A 16,583-nucleotide genomic window follows, 5' to 3' on the forward strand; every position below is an offset into this window, starting at 1 on the left:
ACGGATTCCCACTAACGTAAGAGGGGTCCCACCAGATAACTCCTTGCCTTGGCTTCCCTCAATCCTAGACCCAGCCCTGGGTAATACCTGCTTAATCCATAGCAGGGGTAGTGAGGGCCATATTCCCTTCTGGTCAATGTCTTAAGGGCCACAAGCCAGTGGTGGACAGGGCAAGAGGCCAAAGCAGAGAGAGCAAGGAATGCAAATGCAAAGGAATGCAAAGGAATGAGCTAGTGTCTATACAGATTCACACACCCCTCTCTGTCCCCCATCCAGGCAAGCAAGAGGCTTTATTCAAGGTCCAAGAACGCATTCCAGCCAGATACAGAGGCCAGGAGGGCCACATTTTGCCACCAGGCCTGAGATCCCCTCCATGCTACAGAATTGGCATGAAGGATTCCTGAGATGGTGCGCAACATGCTTTGAACACTTCAAAATCTGCAACATCTTCAGAAATCTGCAGATTAACACATCTGTCCGGCGTACACCTTTCAGTCCTCAAAAGGCTGTGCCCCCCCGCCCGCCCGCCCGCCTGCCTGCCTGCCTGCCTACCTACCAACAGATACAGCCTAGCAGACTGGCTCGCAATAAAATCCTCACCACCCTGGCGTCCTTGCAGTTCCATTGAAAAGGGCCTCTGAGCTCGCTTTAAAAACACACACACACACAGCTCAACAACCCTTCCAAATCCCAAGGCAGGCTGGTTTCCAACGAGATCAAAGCCTGGCATTTAGGAAACGATTAGAAGTTTTCAAAGACGAGAAGGCCGAAGCAGCCAAGAGCTCAACTTGTCAGGAGTCAGGCAGGGATGTTGTTTTTCGAAAGGTACTTCTATCGAAACAGAAAGAGAGCGACGGAGTGCTAATGAGTAGCGGGGAGGCTGTGCAGGGGGGGGGGGAAGAGGGAGCTTTTCAAGCAGACGCCCAGTCCTCCAGCATACAGATGCCACCTGCTCGTTTGAGAACACGGGAAGCTAGCAACGCTTCACGGCTGCTCTCTTCCACGCACACGATCCTAACCAGGACTCTGGCTCGTCGATCCAGAGCGCAACTCGGGCGGGGGCATCTCCGAGAAAAGTGGCCTCCGCCCACCCCGGTCCTTGATTGACAGGAGCATCACATCGCTAAGTCCCATCTGTCTCTCTGGGGGGGGAGTGAGCTGCCCACTCCCACCCACCCCTGAAACGTCTCTGCCGCAACCACCGTTGCCATTTCGCTCCCTTCACCTGCCCCCCCAGGCATCGAGCGCTGGAGGATGACAACATATTAGGCAGGGCACCCTTTGCCAGCACTCAGCAAGGGGGACACCGCTCAATCCCCGCGGCGTGCTCCGTCTTCTCAGGCTGGGCTAGGATGCCTCTCCACCCCCGCCCCGCTTTGCCTTCCCTCCCACCCGCAAGGAAACACGAGAGAGGCAAACTCACGCTGGGCAGCTTTCCCCGTCCGGCCTCGAGGATGAAGATTTCGGGAGGGTACGGGCGGGTCCCAGGAGTGACACTCTCCGACCGCGCGTCAGAAGGGAGCCGGAGCATTTAGGGTCTCTCTCGTGGCATGTAGCCGGGAGGAGACGGACAAGAACGCGAGACACACACACACACACCCCTCCGCCACCAGCAAACTACCGCGATGGACTTTGAATCGGCCGGCGAGCAAGCCCGGTGGAGCAGCCCGCTCCTGCGTCCGACGGCAGCGGGGCGCGCGGGGGCTTCGCCTCGTCGCGCTGGAGCAGTCGCCGCGGCCACATGTACCCCGATGGCAGACCCTCCGCTGGCTGGCTGGCTGGCTGCCGGAGCCCTGCGCCGATGTCAGCGGAGAGGCAAGCCTGCCCCCTCCCCACGAGGCAAGCGAAGCGGGGAAAGGCGGGAGCGTCCACGTGGGGATTCTGCACACGCGGAACAAAAGAGGACTCGGCGGCGGGCAGAGCGACAGCCCTGCGCTGGGGCAACTGTGCCGCGCTCGGCTCTCCGCCCAGCAGCCGGCAGGACCCTTTCTGCCACTCTTCCCTTTCGCCTCCTGCCCTCTTTCTCTCTCTCTCTCTCCCCCCTCCCCTCGCGGCAGCCTTCCCAGAATGACAGCCGGGAGCATGCCTGGACTTCCCAGGAGTTCATATACCCAAACACTGTCAGCACCCCATCGCCTCTCCTAGGGGTGAGGGGTGAGATATAGCTCAAGGTTCATGGGGGGGGGAGGCGTGTTTCCCTCCCAAGATCGGCCCCAAGCGGTTTACATAACCGAGTTTACCGGAGGAAAAGCTTCCCTCCAGGGATTCCCAGTTATTGAACAGGAAAGAAGGGGTACTGGTACTGGACACACACATAGACCCGCCAAAAAAAGTTACCCTTCTCACTTTACAGTGCATTTGGCATTTGCCCAATCTTACAGCTGGTATAGCCCAGTGGGGAGGAGAGCCTGGCTGGGAGTCCAGAGTCTGTGAGTTCAAATCCCCACTCGTGTCTCCTGGGTGTAAAGGGCCAGCTAAGGATCACCCCCACAGTGAGTGGCTCAGGGGTTACGTGCCCTGCCACCTGTGCAGCCGTGGGCAAGCTGCATAGTCCCAAGGAGCCCAGTTGCCCCCCCAGCTGGCAGTTGCTGGCAAGGAAGGGGCTGGCTTGTGCAGCTGTGGCAAGCTGAGCAGGCCCTAGCCAGCTGGGGAGGACTAGCCTCAGAGGAAGGCAATGGTAAATCCCCTCTGAATACTGCTTACCATGAAATCCCTATTCAGAGGGTCGCCATAAGTCGGGATTGACTTGAAGGCAGTCCATTTCCATTTTTCACAGACAGGAAGAGCACACCTTCTCCCGCTTTGGATGCCACTAGGGAAACAATCGCCTCATTCCCGGCACCCCTTCCCTACTTAAGAAAGAAGTGGGGGCTGGGGGCTTAGCTGTAAGACAGCAGGACGATTAAGTGCAATGCTAAGCACACCTTGGCCCATAATTTCTATGGGAGCCACAGCTCTGACAGCCTTTGGGGGCAGAGTAACTGCAAGAAGGGAGAAGGAACTAGGACAAACGCACATGGTAAGCTCTACAGTAGATCATCTGGGGAAATTTGACGTGGTACTGCACCCAACAGAATTTCATAGGGTGATGAAAAATGGGCTTGTTCCACTATTGCCTCTGCACTACGGCATGCCCTTCCCTCTGCATATGGTTCTCCTCTCTCCATTTTATCCTCACAACAACCCTCATAGAATCATAGAATAGTAGAGTTAGAAGGGGCGTATAAGGCCATCAAGTCCAACCCCCTGCTCAAGACAGGAATCCAAATCAAAGCATTCCTGACAGATGGCTGTCCAGCTGCCTCTTGAATGCCTCCAGTGTCGGAGAGCCCACTACCTCTCTAGGTAATTGGTTCCATTGTCGTATGGCTCTAACAGTTAGGAAGTTTTTCCTGATGTTCAGTTGAAATCTTGCTTCCTGCAACTTGAGCCCATTATTCCGTGTCCTGCATTCTGGGATGATCGAGAAGAGATCCCGGTCCTCCTCTGTGTGACAACCTTTCATGTTACTTAAAGAGTGCTATCATATCTCCCCTCAGTCTTCTCTTCTCCAGGCTAAACATGCCCAGTTCTTTCAGTCTCTCCTCATAGGGCTTTGTTTCTAGTCCCCTGATCATCTTTGTTGCCCTCCTCTGAACCTGTTCCAGTTTGTCTGCATCCTTCTTGAAGTACCCTGTGGGGTAGGTAAGGCTGAGAGACAGTGACTGACCCAAGGTCACCCAGGGAGCTTCATGACTGAGCAGAGATTTGAACTCTGGTCTCCCAGGTCATAGTCCAACACCTTAACACTGTATACCACACTAACTCTCATTACACCACACTGTTGCACTCATGTCCTCCTTGTGGGCTTCCCAGAGGCACCCGATTGGCTGTGAGAAGAGGATGGTGGACAATCCAGCAGGGCTTTTCTTCCGTCCGAATGCATTGTTGTCTTTAAGTGTTTCAAGGTATTTTTATGCTGGTGCTGGGCTGTTTAGTTCAGTTCTGCTTTTTGTTGTAACCTATTCTGGGATCAGTATGATGAAGGATGGGCTTATACATATAACGAAATAAAGAAGAAATTTTAAAATGATATATCCTTGCCTAGTTCAACAGACAAGAATATGCAATATTGCACATAGCCATCCTCCTATCCTCCACACCTTAAACTCATTTCATTATTTTCTTCACGTCCCTCACTAGTCCCGGCACAAAATAATGGAAATCCAAATAGAAATGATGCAAGCCTAAACAGGAATGTGCACACGGCACATGGGCTTCACTGCTGCTGCTGCTGCCACCCCCTAACTTTAGCAGGAGCCTGAAGCTTAACGCTTCTTCCGATTCCCCCCCCCCCGTCATGGCCTGTAAGAATGCAAACACCTTAAAGACATGAATGTCAACTTACACTTGGGTTTTAAAGAGGAAGGAAAAAGCTCCAGCAGACCTATGGTAACAGCTGCACAAATATTGCCAACAAGAGGTGTCGTTTCAGGGTCCAAATCTTGCTGGGCTTACAAAACAAAACAAACCAGAGGAGGACAGGGGAAGCAACCAGCCAAGCCACTTTTCAATGAAAAGCCTAGCGGTTGTTCATGCATGCAAGACACATTGATCTTCTTCCCGGTGAAGGAGGCAAACCCTTAATTCAAGCTCACTCGAAGAACGACACACCGCTAGAAGGCAAAGAGGCCGAGGGAAACCAGGCTTTGGGGTGTAATTCTTCACAGAGCAAAAAGACTTTCTTGAGCCGCTTAGTTTGGTTTTTCAGTGGAGCAACAAAAATGCCCCATTGTGGAACTTCTAAGTCCCAGCAGCTGCACAATGAGATATCGCCCACTGTCATCATTGTACAGGGCTAATGTGTTTCTGCTGCACACCATCCCAGTAGTTTAGATGACACAAGAGGGATCTGCAACAGTTTTTGCATGGTGGACGGCTCCTGTACAGTGTCCCAGTCAGTCAGCTCTGCCTTCCTCCAGGGTACTCCATTCCATTCCCTTTCCCACCTGGCTTTCCATTTCCAGCTTCAGTCAGCATGCTCTGTCCTCATTAGACTGTTTTAGGTCCCTGCCCCCTGTACCTTTCCCCCCCTAAAGAGTTTTTGAACTACTGCAGACTTTGTCCGAACCTGCTGATATCTCCTTCTTGTGGGTGGATGGCATAAGAACCAGCACTCAGCTCTGACCACTGACGGGATAATGCATGTGTGTGTATTTGTATATAAATAAATATATGAAGAGAAATGGAGAGAAAGTAGCACTTTCCCTATACAAACAATTGTTGACTTATTGCCTATGTAAATAGGTTGGAATGTATGCACATCTAAAACTGGCTGCTGTTTTAATAATTAGAAACAACGAATATTCTGATTTTAATTTCTGGGAACAAATCCTATATTTGCAGATCTGATCTGGATAATTGTCACAGATCGACATGAAAGGGACAACAAAACAGCAGTGATTTGTTGCATGAAATGTCATGGAAACCTGTCAGCTGAGGAAGCTGACTTACAGTGAGTCTAACCATCGACCTATCTAGATCAGTATTATCCTCACCTGAGGTAGCCAACATGGTGCCCTCCAGATGTTGTTGGACTACAACTCCCATCATCTCTGACCATTGGCCATGCTATCTGGGGTTAATAGGAGTTGTAGTCTGACGACTTCTGGAGTGAACAACTGCCTGACAGCAACTCGTCAGGGTTTCAGATCCTAATAAGGATCCAGCCCGTGGAGCCAAAAGTGTTTCCCACCCCTGTTCTATATACTGTCATATTTTCAAGTTCAAAACAATTTTTTAAATGACGTGTTGTCTTTGCAATATTCATTAGCTGGATTCTAGCTAACTTCAAAACTATTCCACCTCTGTCTTTTCTCCTTGTTTCTTTTGCAATGAGTTTAAGTTGGATTCCTGCATTGAGCAGGGGGGTTGACTAGATGGACTTATAGGCAAGGGTGTAGTCATCCAGGGTCTCAGGGGGTCTTAGACCCCTTACTTTTTTGGGAGCAGGGTCCCAGCAGGGTCCGTATGTCGCCAGCATTGTACAAGCCAATCAGCATGAAAGGGGAGTGTGTTGGCAGCTGAGAAGAACCTTCTAACATGTTTCCTCATCTTTTCCCGCTGATTGAAGCCAATCAGAGTGAAAGGAGGTAAGAGAGCCACTGAGAAGACTCTTCTCAGTATCTAACACACTCCCCCTTCCATGCTGATTGGCTTCCAGGGAAGGACTGAGGAGTGTGGAGATGATGACGGAGAGCAAGCAAGCGAGTGAGGGGGCATGGCATGACTTTCATGAAGACCCTGCACTTCTGGATTTGCCACTACACTACTGCTTATAGGCCCCTTCCAACTCTGCTTATACTGAGTCAAACCATTGGTTCATCTAGCTTAGTACTATCTACACTGACTAGCAGTAACTCTCTAGGATCTCAGAGAGTTTTACCCATCCCTACCTAAAGATGCCGAGGATTGAACCTGGGGCCTTCTGCATACAAACCATGCGGTCTGTCACTGAGTCACAGCAACTGAGTGGGGATTGCATTAAAAGCACAAGTTAGTCTAAAAAGCAGTTTATGTGGTCCCAAGTGCTGGTCTTAGGTTTCTTTCCACAGATGACGCTTCAAGAGCGTGCAAGTGGCTCAAAGGCAATTTCTGTTAATACCTGATCCTAGTCAATGCAGAACTTAAAGCGGAAGAGAGGCATTTGCTCTGCAAATGAGTGTTCTGGCTGGCAGCAGCTTTACATTCATAAGACACAGTGATTTTTGAGCAGCATGCCCGAGCTCCCTTGCATGCATCAAAATGCCCTGAAGACATTGTTGTACCGGAAACAAGAGTGGCCACTGACTTCTGCCTAAAGCAACACTAGAGGTTAGTCTGAAGGTTCCTGTTCCTGCAAGCCATGTTTACGGGTTTTTCAAAAAGAATTTCATTAAGAGGCTCTTGAAAATTACATGCATTTCTCCAGCTGAAACAACAAATGACCAGATACTCACATGTACTGTTTCCTGCAGTTACTGGCCTAGACAGAAGCTCATTGGCATTTGTTGTTATTAACAACAAGCAGAGAAAAGGGTGCCAGAATATTAGATCACAAACACAGAGCCCTGATATCATATCATGGTTAGTCTAGCCTTTCTGGAAGGTTGAGAACAGACCCTGGCAAGAATGAATGTTTGTTTTCATACATTTTTTCAGTAGCATGTCAGCGCCACTTGGCTTTCCACCATCTGCACAGTTGGGTCAGCTGTTCTGAAGGCTGTTTACCATCATATGCAGAGGGGTCATGCAACAGCTTTGACTTGCTAAAATGCAAAAGGAAACATCTATGGGCTTGAGGGAATACTTCCTCCCTGCTCCTTAGTGGCAATATGGTCAGACCCATGTGGAATACTAGGCTGTCTGACCATCCCCGACAGATGGGCCCTGTGCCACCAAGGGAGCATTCTCAGTGCTATATGGATCACATCAAGGGCCATAGCTCAGTGGCAGAGCTTCTGCTTTGCATATAGAAGGTCCCAGGTTCAATCCTTGCCATGTCCCCTGCCTGAAATCCTGATGAACTGCTGTCAGTCTGTGTGAACAATACTGAGCTAGATGTAGGACTGGCCTGATTTAGGGTTGCCAGGTTCAATCCCTGAGACTGATCCTGTATCTTTAGAAGAAGAGAAAGTCAGCCAAGTGCAGGTGTTCTTGCAACCCTGTAATTGGAAAAACCACAAGGTGGAATTCTCTCTCCCCCCTCCACAACTTTTAAAGATACAAAAGACCTCTGGCTGGGCCTGGCAACCAAGAGGTCTTCTATATCTTTAAAAGTTGTGCAGGGGGGAGGGAGAATTCCACCTTGTGGTTTTTCCCATTACAGGGTTGCCAGAACACCTCCACTTGGCTGACTTTCTCTTCTCCTAAAGATACAGGATCAGTCTCAGGGATTGAACCTGGCAACCCTAGCCTGACTCAGTACAACACAGCTTCCTATGTTCTTAAGATGAGCCATGCATTCACATAACTTAGTTTCCTATATCTGTTTTAAATATTGTATGGATGATTGTTTTCAATAATGAGGGTTCCATGTGTGAAACCATAAACAAATGCACAGAGAGAGATGTTTGTAATGATAATGGGTTTATGTATATTTGTTTTTCACTGGATTGTGTATTTCAACTATATTTTATCTCCAATTTTGTTTGTACATGCTTGGAGAGGTTTTTGATCAAGCGGTTTATAAATCTTCTAAATCCCTGGAGAAATGAACACATGGCATAGTTTTTTTCAGCGGAAACTTTATCCCACTCTGCATCTGTGTTGGAATTGTTTTAAGGCTGTTTTTACAGTTTTTTAAAAAAGATTTTTAAACAATATGTTTTGTTTTAAATATGCTTTAAAAGATGTTTTATTTTGAATATGTTTTATACATGTTTTAGTGTTATGTCATTTCTTTGCTGCCCTGGGCTCCTTCTGGGAAGAAGGGTGGTATATAGATTTTTAATAAAAAAATAAGTCATCCAAGATCAAGGCTAGCTGGCTCACAATATGGATTTGTTAGTTCTGAATATGCAGATATATTTGGAGGTGGGCTTCTTTGCCCCCAAAAGTGTTCACAATTAAAATCAACAATATTACAAGCTCAGAGCCCTATTTTGTGCATGTGTGTTCTGCCTTCATCAGAGCAGACACTCAAGAAAAGTAGCCACTGTGTCGGTGACTGGTTGGCAAAAGTTTGTTCAGTGCCAAAATTGAGTTGAACTTTAAAAGAAAAATACGCATGTAATGTACAGAACAACCCCGGATCCTGGATTCTGATTAAAGCAATCAGTTTGGCTGGGCATTTACAATTAAGAGGAGGGAACACTTCACATATGCCTCGAGGGCAGGACATGCATCATGTAAATGTGACCTTTCCAAAAGCAAATAATGAATCTTACTGTTGGGAACACAACAAAACTAGGTCCTAGGACATGTTCTAACAGTATGAGATAAAGCACCAATGCTGAAGGTAAGTAGGTCTAGGTCTGATCAGAGGCTGTATGGGAAATTGCTGGGGAACACCTTTGCACAGAACTTTGAGTTCCATCAGTGAAGAAACACATTTATTACATGTTTGAATGTAATAAACAAGTGAATAAATAAAATAACATATACCTCTCACTATTTCAAGGGAAAACCCCTATCTAACAAATGGTAAAGCAACCAAGGATTCCCCCCACTCTCCCCCCCCCAAAGAGTGGCCAAAACAGGCCAAATATGGTGCAAGGCATCATGACATATCTAGAAGGAAGTAGAGCTGAGCCAACATTTCTCAGAAGAGATTTTTTTTCTGAGAACATATTTGAGATTTTTCTTTTTCTTATCTCCTTGAAAAAGAAGACCACCTGGCAGAATTTTCTCAGAATATTTTCTCTGCCATTTCTTTGTGGTGGATACCATTTTCTCCTCATAGTCCTCTGGAACGGTCTCTGGGGTATTGTGCAGGATATAAAATGGTGGCCAGTCTTCCATCACAGTTGCTGCTGCCAATTAACTGCTCCCCCCCCAAAAAAAACCTTCAGAAAAATGAAAGAAGCTGTTCTGCTGCCACAGCTAATGGTGAGTCCCCACCCATCCACTGAGAAACTATTGGAGAATTTATCCTCCTGCTGGAGAAATCAGGTGAAATAGTTCCTACCTCCCAATTTCTCTGCTCACAAATAGGGAGGAGAATTTCCAGAGGCTATTTGCAGACAGGTGTAAAGCAAAATGTCAAACAGTTGCCTAGACAATGTTCTTCCTCAGCCCACCCCTTGACAATTCCCAAGATGCAGTAGAAGAATATGAATGAGCATGCAGTTTGAGCTGAGTGGGTTTTGTAGATCTCTAGCATGGATAGGGAAGTGTCACTATGGCTCAACTACATCCTCTGTTAATTCATTGGAACCATGAATATGTAAATACATTCTATGTAAAATGCAGGGTATCTGACTGTGCAAGGAGACCTATGTGCACACAAGTTGTCCACTTCCAAAAGGTTTGGATGAACGTGTGGAAGTTGGACGAACACAGGTGTTTGCATGGACAGGGCTCTAACACCTCTGCATGTGAGGAAGAGCACACTGGTCATAGCTTTAAAAGCAGAAGGCAGATGAGCCAATCCATGAACATAAGTTGATTCCCCCCCCCAATGGCTTTTGATGGATTGAAGTAGCTTTTGTGCATGCTTCTTCAATGTTTATACCATTACTTTACACATCCAAAATCAGCTCTTATAGCTACAACATGGGCAAATATGAAAGCATTTACGAGGCTTGTTCAAAGTGCCAAATCAGGAAGTCGGTTTTAACCCACTGAAAATTGTGTGAATTAGCTCAAAAGAAAGGCCACTGTGCATTGGAGTGGATGGATTCTTGGATTTGGACGAGGAGTCCTGGGTTTGAGTCCACTGCTCAGCCTTGAAGCTCACTGGGTGACCTTGGTCCAGTTACACTCACTTGTCCCAGCCTACTTCACAGGGGCATTCGGAAAATGAAATGTGATTGCCCCATGAGGAAGAGCTATAGCTCAATGGCAGGGAACATGCTTTGCATGCAAGAGGTCCCAGGTCCAATCCCTGGCATCTCCAGAGAGGGCTCGGGAAAAACCCAGTACAAAACCTTAGAGAGCCACTACCAGTCAGTGTAGACAATACCAAGCTGGATGGACCCAACTGGGCTGACTCAGTATTCAGCCAGCTTCCTCTCTTCCTATGGATTCTGGAGCACTGCTTCCATTCAAAAAAGACAACACTTGGCTAGATGGTCTAATGAGGAGTGACCCATTATGGTAGGTAAGGGGAACCTTTGGCTGAACTATAACTCCCATCAGCCCCAGCAAGCTTAGCCAATAGCCAGGGATGATGGGATTTGTAGTTCAGTAAAACATCTGGAGTGCTAAAGGTTCTCCACAACTGAAGCATAAGGAGGTTTCGTAGGGGGCTCACCCAGGAGAAAATCCACTGTCCATACCCTTTGAACCTTTACAGCTGCAAATATCCGTTTGAATACCAAGCTGGATGGACCTGGGGAAAGGACCTTAGCTCAGTGGTAGAGCATCTGCTTTGCATGCAGAAGGTCCCAGGTTCAATCCCCAGCATTTCCAGATAGGACTGAGAAGGTCCCTTTGCTGAAACCCTGAAGAATTGCTGCCAGTCAGCGCAGACAATACTGACCTACATAGACCAATGGTCTGACTCAGTAAAGGCAGCATCCTGTGTTCCTATGAACATACAGTTTCTAAACTCTGACAGGTGCCATCCTGTGCTTTCCTGGAAAGCTAGCAAGGGAGAAGACTCTGCAACTTTGTTATACCACTATAGCATTCTACCTCCTCCAGTTATATGCCCACTTGCCCATTAATGCCATGCTCAAGCAACAAGCAGGAGCACCTATCAGAATAATATACAGTATCTTCTCTTCTTTTTTTGAACAGATAATTAAGTGACGTTGGGCAGATGCTCTACAGTTGCCTTTTCCAGCTCCTGCCCTTCCCAAGGGCAGCCACTGTACGTAATGTAAATTTTGCTAAAATGCCTCTATGCTATCCGCTGGCGAAGGAGAGCATCAGCCACCTGTTCTAATTGGGACACACAACATTATACCAGGCAGAAATGCCATGCAGTGAACAGGGAGGCCCTCACATACAGAGGGAGGGGGGCTGAAAGTAAAAGTACCAAGGCGAGAGGAGGGAGGGTCACTTTATGCTCTAATCCGAAATGCCTCACAGCACAGGTGCCCTTTAAATGTTCTCCCACCCATGTGGGAAATGTGGATCTGACATGGCTAAGAGAATGTTTAAGGACATCCATGCTCAGATGCAAAAGGGGTTTTAGGGCATTGAAATGCCAAGCTGTATGGCTTTTCACCAATAGTGGGTCCCCCCCATTCATGTCATAGAGAGCCTGGGGGGGGGAAGTATTAATGAACATCTGAGTTCATTAATAACTCTGGGGATAACGGGTCCTTCAGAAGGCCAGATGGTCACCTTAGGCTAGGAGAGATGAATGCTGTGAAAGGACATTTCTCATGAACTCCAAACAGCCAAATGTGAAGAGCACAGGAACCATAGCATGCAAATCACCGTCTGCCACCTGCTATGAACTACTTCCCCTTTTGTTCATTTTTCCCATCATTCATTTTACATCATAACACTGCATTAAACAAAACATCTCCCACCACAAAAAAAAAACAAAAAAACCCACAGAAATCCCCTGGAAACTATGCATATTCTGCATACTTACAGCTACAGATCTTTTTCATGAGAAGGCTTTGTGCTATCGTTGTTCCAGAAGAAGGAACAATCTTGCCAGGAGTTCTTCCTAGAATTCTTGCTAGATTTCTCACTAGACATGACACCATTCATGCAATTAGCAATTGTGCGGATGTATGGTTTTTTTTAAAGCAGGCATGGTGAGACTGGGCTGTAGGGACTTTAAGCCTTTGTCGGTCTTGTGGTCCCAATCCAAATGGGTCCTTCTGCACCTAGAGATGTGAAGGCCTGGAAAAAAAAAATTTTGGGTGGAGGGACATTTCTTTCCCATTATTTTTTCTTTTCTTTTCTGGACGTTCACATCTCTATCTGCACCTGAGATTTGCATTGGAAGGAAATCTCCCATTCAAGCCATTAGAAGCTTTGTTTCCAATACAAATAACAGGAATGGGGTATCTGATATAGATTGGGACTGTGGTGGGGAACAGAGGGTTAAAGCCCCACTGTCATTGCCACCGCCACCACCAGGGTCCAGATCTTGAGAAGCCCCCTCCTCCCAGAACTTGCTATTTCCTTTTTTTTAAAAACATACATGTCATTGCTTACCCCCTTATGTTTAAGCTTTAATCTGTTTCTAAAGCTTTTAAAAATGTTGGTTTAGTTTAAGATCATTATAAATTATTTGCATTTGCATTTAAATGAATTGCTTGTAATATTTACAATTCTTGAATTAATATTATTATTAACTAACAAAGGCAATAAAAACAGCTAAAAAGTTAAAAACACAGAAAACATCTCTCTCTCTCTCTCTCTCTCTCTCTCTCTCTCTGTGTGTGTGTGTGTGTGTGTGTGTGTGTGTGTGTGTGTGTGTGTGTGTGAAGTAGATATGCATGGCACAGACCCATTCATCCAGCTGTGAAGCCTTTTGGGAACAAAAATGTCTTCAGTTGCTTCTGGAAAGTGCTGATAATTAAATGGAATTCATGTCTCCTGTCACATGTTCTGTGTTCCCCTTAGAGCAGGGATGGGGAAGCTATGCCCCTCCAGATGTTGTTGGACTACAACCCCCATCATCCTCTACCATTGCCCATGCTGGCCATGGCTTCTAGGAGCTGGAGTCCAACAACATCCGGAGGGCTACGCAGAGCTTGGAAAAGTTACTTTTTTGAACTACAACTCCCAGCAGCCCAATCCTGTGGCCATGATGGCTGGGGCTGATGGGAGTTGTAGTTCAAAAAAGTAACTTTTCCAAGCTCTGGCTACAGGTCCCCCACCGCTGCCCTGGAGAACACCAGAGTAAATGCAGCAAACTGCCAAAAAGTGTGAAACGGCCCATGAGTGCTAGACCACGAATGTCTAGGCCAGGGATCTGAAACTCTTTTGTATAGGATCCAGTAGAGCACACGATTTGTAAGCAGAACGCTTCAGGTTCAAACCCTCACATCTCCAAGTAGATCTGGGGAAAAGCTCTGTTTAAACCCTCTGGGGAGCCACTGCTAGCCCGTGTGAACAATACTGAGCTAGATGGACCTATGGCATACGGTAGCTTCCTATATACGTGAAAGGTTGTCACATAGAGGAGGGCCATGATCTCTTCTTGATCGTCCCAGAGTGCAGGACATGGAATAATGGGCTCAAGCTACAGAAATCTGGATTTTGACTGAATATCAGGAAAAACTTCCTAACTATTAGAGCGGTACGACAATGGAACCAATGACCTAGGGACATAGTGGGCTCTCCAACCCTGGAGGCATTCAAGAGGCAGCTGGACAGCCACCTATTGGGTATGCTTTCAGTCAGATTCTCGCATTGAGCAGGGGGTTGGACACAATGGCCCTATAGGCCCCTTCCAACTCTATGATTCTATGATTCTATGTTCCGATGCAAGCGAGCCTCAGGTGCTCCACAGCAACTGAGTATGCTCAGCAGGTGACCCTGCAAGCGTCAGCTCATAGAGCCAGTTCTTAGAGGTCGGGGCCTTGAAGGTGGTCCTTGGAGTATAGGGCAAGCCAGGTATAATGGATTTGGAGGGAATGGGAGATTTGCCAATAAGGAAGCATTCAGTCTGGGGTGGGGGGAGGGAGTCCCACCCAGGAGTCCCACCCGGGAGTCCCACCCATCTTAGGAGCACCTTTCAACAATGGGCTCCTTCACATGTAACCAAATTAAAACACAAGTGAATGAGCATTTGTCTTCATCTACCTTTTCCCCCTTTAAGAGGAATTCCTGAAAGTCTTTGAAGGGAAAACTATCACCAGCAGGTTGGAAAGTATCATCATCATCATCATTATCTGCCCTTCACCAGGGCAGGTTACAGCAGTTTAAAATTCAGTATTAAAAATAATTGTGTGTGGCAGGGAGCACACAGTATCTGGCAGACAAAACAATCTCACAAAAAGGGGAAGTGCAGAAAACAATCACATCCAAAGGAGAAACCTACAAGTTTGCTTCGCTTTTCCGTAGCACGTTAATTGGTAAATATCACAAGATTCAAATGAACTTGTCTCAGAGAGAGCAACCTTTATCAAGAAATCTCTCTGCCCTCACTTAGTCTGCATTTCTGCTTCTCCTTGAAACCAGAGAAAATGAAATAAAAAATTATGTCACAATGTAGCAAAAGAAAGGGCGATCCTATGCATTATTAGTTGGGGCGAGCCACATTGAACATGAAAATGGAGTGCCTTCAAGTCGATTCCAACTTATGGCGACCCTGTGAATAGGGTTTTCTTGGTAAGGGATAGAGAGCCAGTGTGGTGTAGTGGTTAAGGTGCTGGACTACGACCTGGGAGGCCAGGGTTCAATTCCCCGCACAGCCATGAAGCTCACTGAGTGACCTTGGGCCAGTCACTGCCTCTCAGCCTCAGAGGAAGGCAATGGTAAACCCCCTCTGAATCCCGCTTACCATGAAAACTCTATTCATAGGGTCGCCATAAGTCGGAATTGACTTGAAGGCAGTACACAGTCACAGCGGTAAGGGGTATTCAGAGGGGGTTTACCATTGTCTTCCTCTGAGGCTGAGAAGCAATGACTAGCCCAAGGTCACCCAGTGAGCTTCATGGCTATGTGGGGATTCGAACCCTGGTCTCTCATAGTGGGACTTTATTCTGAGCAAACATGCATAGGATTGTGCTGTTGGGATACCCCTGAACATGGATGGAATGAAATCATTAATCACCAAAGCCTATTTTGTCAAAAAGAATTCTCTTTATTTACTTGAAAGGATTCCCATCCCCATGTTAGATACTTACTTACTATCTAACTGCATCTCAGAATAATCACCTTACAAAGAAAATCCTTTTTTATTATATATAGAGAGAGAATTCATAATCTGTATTGTACTGCATTTATTCTGGAGATTTAACAAGGAAAATCATTAAAGGCAACTACTACCATTCTCACACCGAAAAACTGAACTATTTAAGATGCCTCGGGATTTTTGTGATTTGCAATCGAAGGGGTTATTAGAAAGCCTAACCTAGTGATCCTGGTGATGTCAGATAGTCTTACTACAGACCGTCCTTTCGAATAAGAACATGCAAAGGAAACTATTAGGAACCTGACAAGGTTTGTTAACATGGGAATTTCAAGACACAAAAAGAGTACAGATTTCTCTCCCCACCCCCAGTTTAAACATGCATTCTATTTTTAAACTCCAGGAGACGAGGTGTGTTGTTACTACGTTTCTCATTAAAACATAGATCACAGAGCGGAATCCTTTAAGCTACTCCTCTACCTTCTCCATGTCAAAAACGGGATTGTAAGGCAGCAGTTGCTGCTGCTGCTTCCTGGTCTGCGATAAGCAGAGTCTCGCCTGTCAGAAGATCATCACCTCTTGTCGAGGTTTTGTCACTAAAGCCAATGGTTTGTTAATGCCACCTACCCTGTTTGCAGCTTCTGCCTTGATCCACGCCAGCAATAGTTCCAAACTGGAGACTCCACCATAAACCAGTGGGGGAGGGGAGAGGAAGAGAAAGCCCTGAACTTTCCCGAGTTCACAATAATATTCAAATCTGTGAACTTCTCTGTAACTCCGACCAGGCAGTTTCAAAAAGGAAATGTAGAAGTGACTAAATTAAGCTGTCAACTGTTGCTTTCCTCCGCCTCTCTCTTGAATGCGGAGACCATTTGTGGCTTTGCAGATGCCTCTAGCTCCTGCGACAATCAGGCCACCAGTTGTACTTGACCAAAGGAATAAGTCCTAGAATTTGGAACAGGCAGCCGTGTACAAAATGTGTAAATAATACACACAGTCCAAGAGGCTGGGAAAACGCAGAAGGCCAGCCCTCAGCAATGAAAGTTGGTGTCAGATTTCACCCAGCAGCTGGTGAGCTTCGCAATGTGCTGGCTGTGGTGCTGCGGAGCTGGAGAGAATCCCTTCTTGGCCA

The 16,583-nt window shown here is 46.8% G+C and overlaps 1 protein-coding gene across 4 annotated transcripts in view; it reads right to left on the minus strand.

The window, feature by feature from the left end:
- ARHGAP24 (Rho GTPase activating protein 24) overlaps positions 1-16,382 on the minus strand; it is a 492,834-nt gene extending 476,452 nt beyond the window's left edge. Inside the window, exons 1-2 of one of the 4 annotated variants that reach the window (XM_061583120.1) lie at positions 16,079-16,382; positions 12,230-12,331 (exon numbers count right to left, since the gene is read on the minus strand). The gene's annotated coding sequence lies outside the window, so the exon portion shown is untranslated. Of the gene's footprint in view, positions 1-1,423; positions 1,574-12,229; positions 12,332-16,078 lie in introns of those variants that run through there. The other 3 variants (XM_061583119.1, XM_061583121.1, XM_061583125.1) reach the window with 3 other exon arrangements.
- Between the last annotated feature and the right edge of the window lie 201 nt (positions 16,383-16,583).

Source organism: Rhineura floridana, chromosome 9 (genome assembly GCF_030035675.1).
Source record: "Rhineura floridana isolate rRhiFlo1 chromosome 9, rRhiFlo1.hap2, whole genome shotgun sequence".
In the NCBI taxonomy this organism is placed as follows: Eukaryota; Metazoa; Chordata; class Lepidosauria; order Squamata; family Rhineuridae; genus Rhineura; species Rhineura floridana.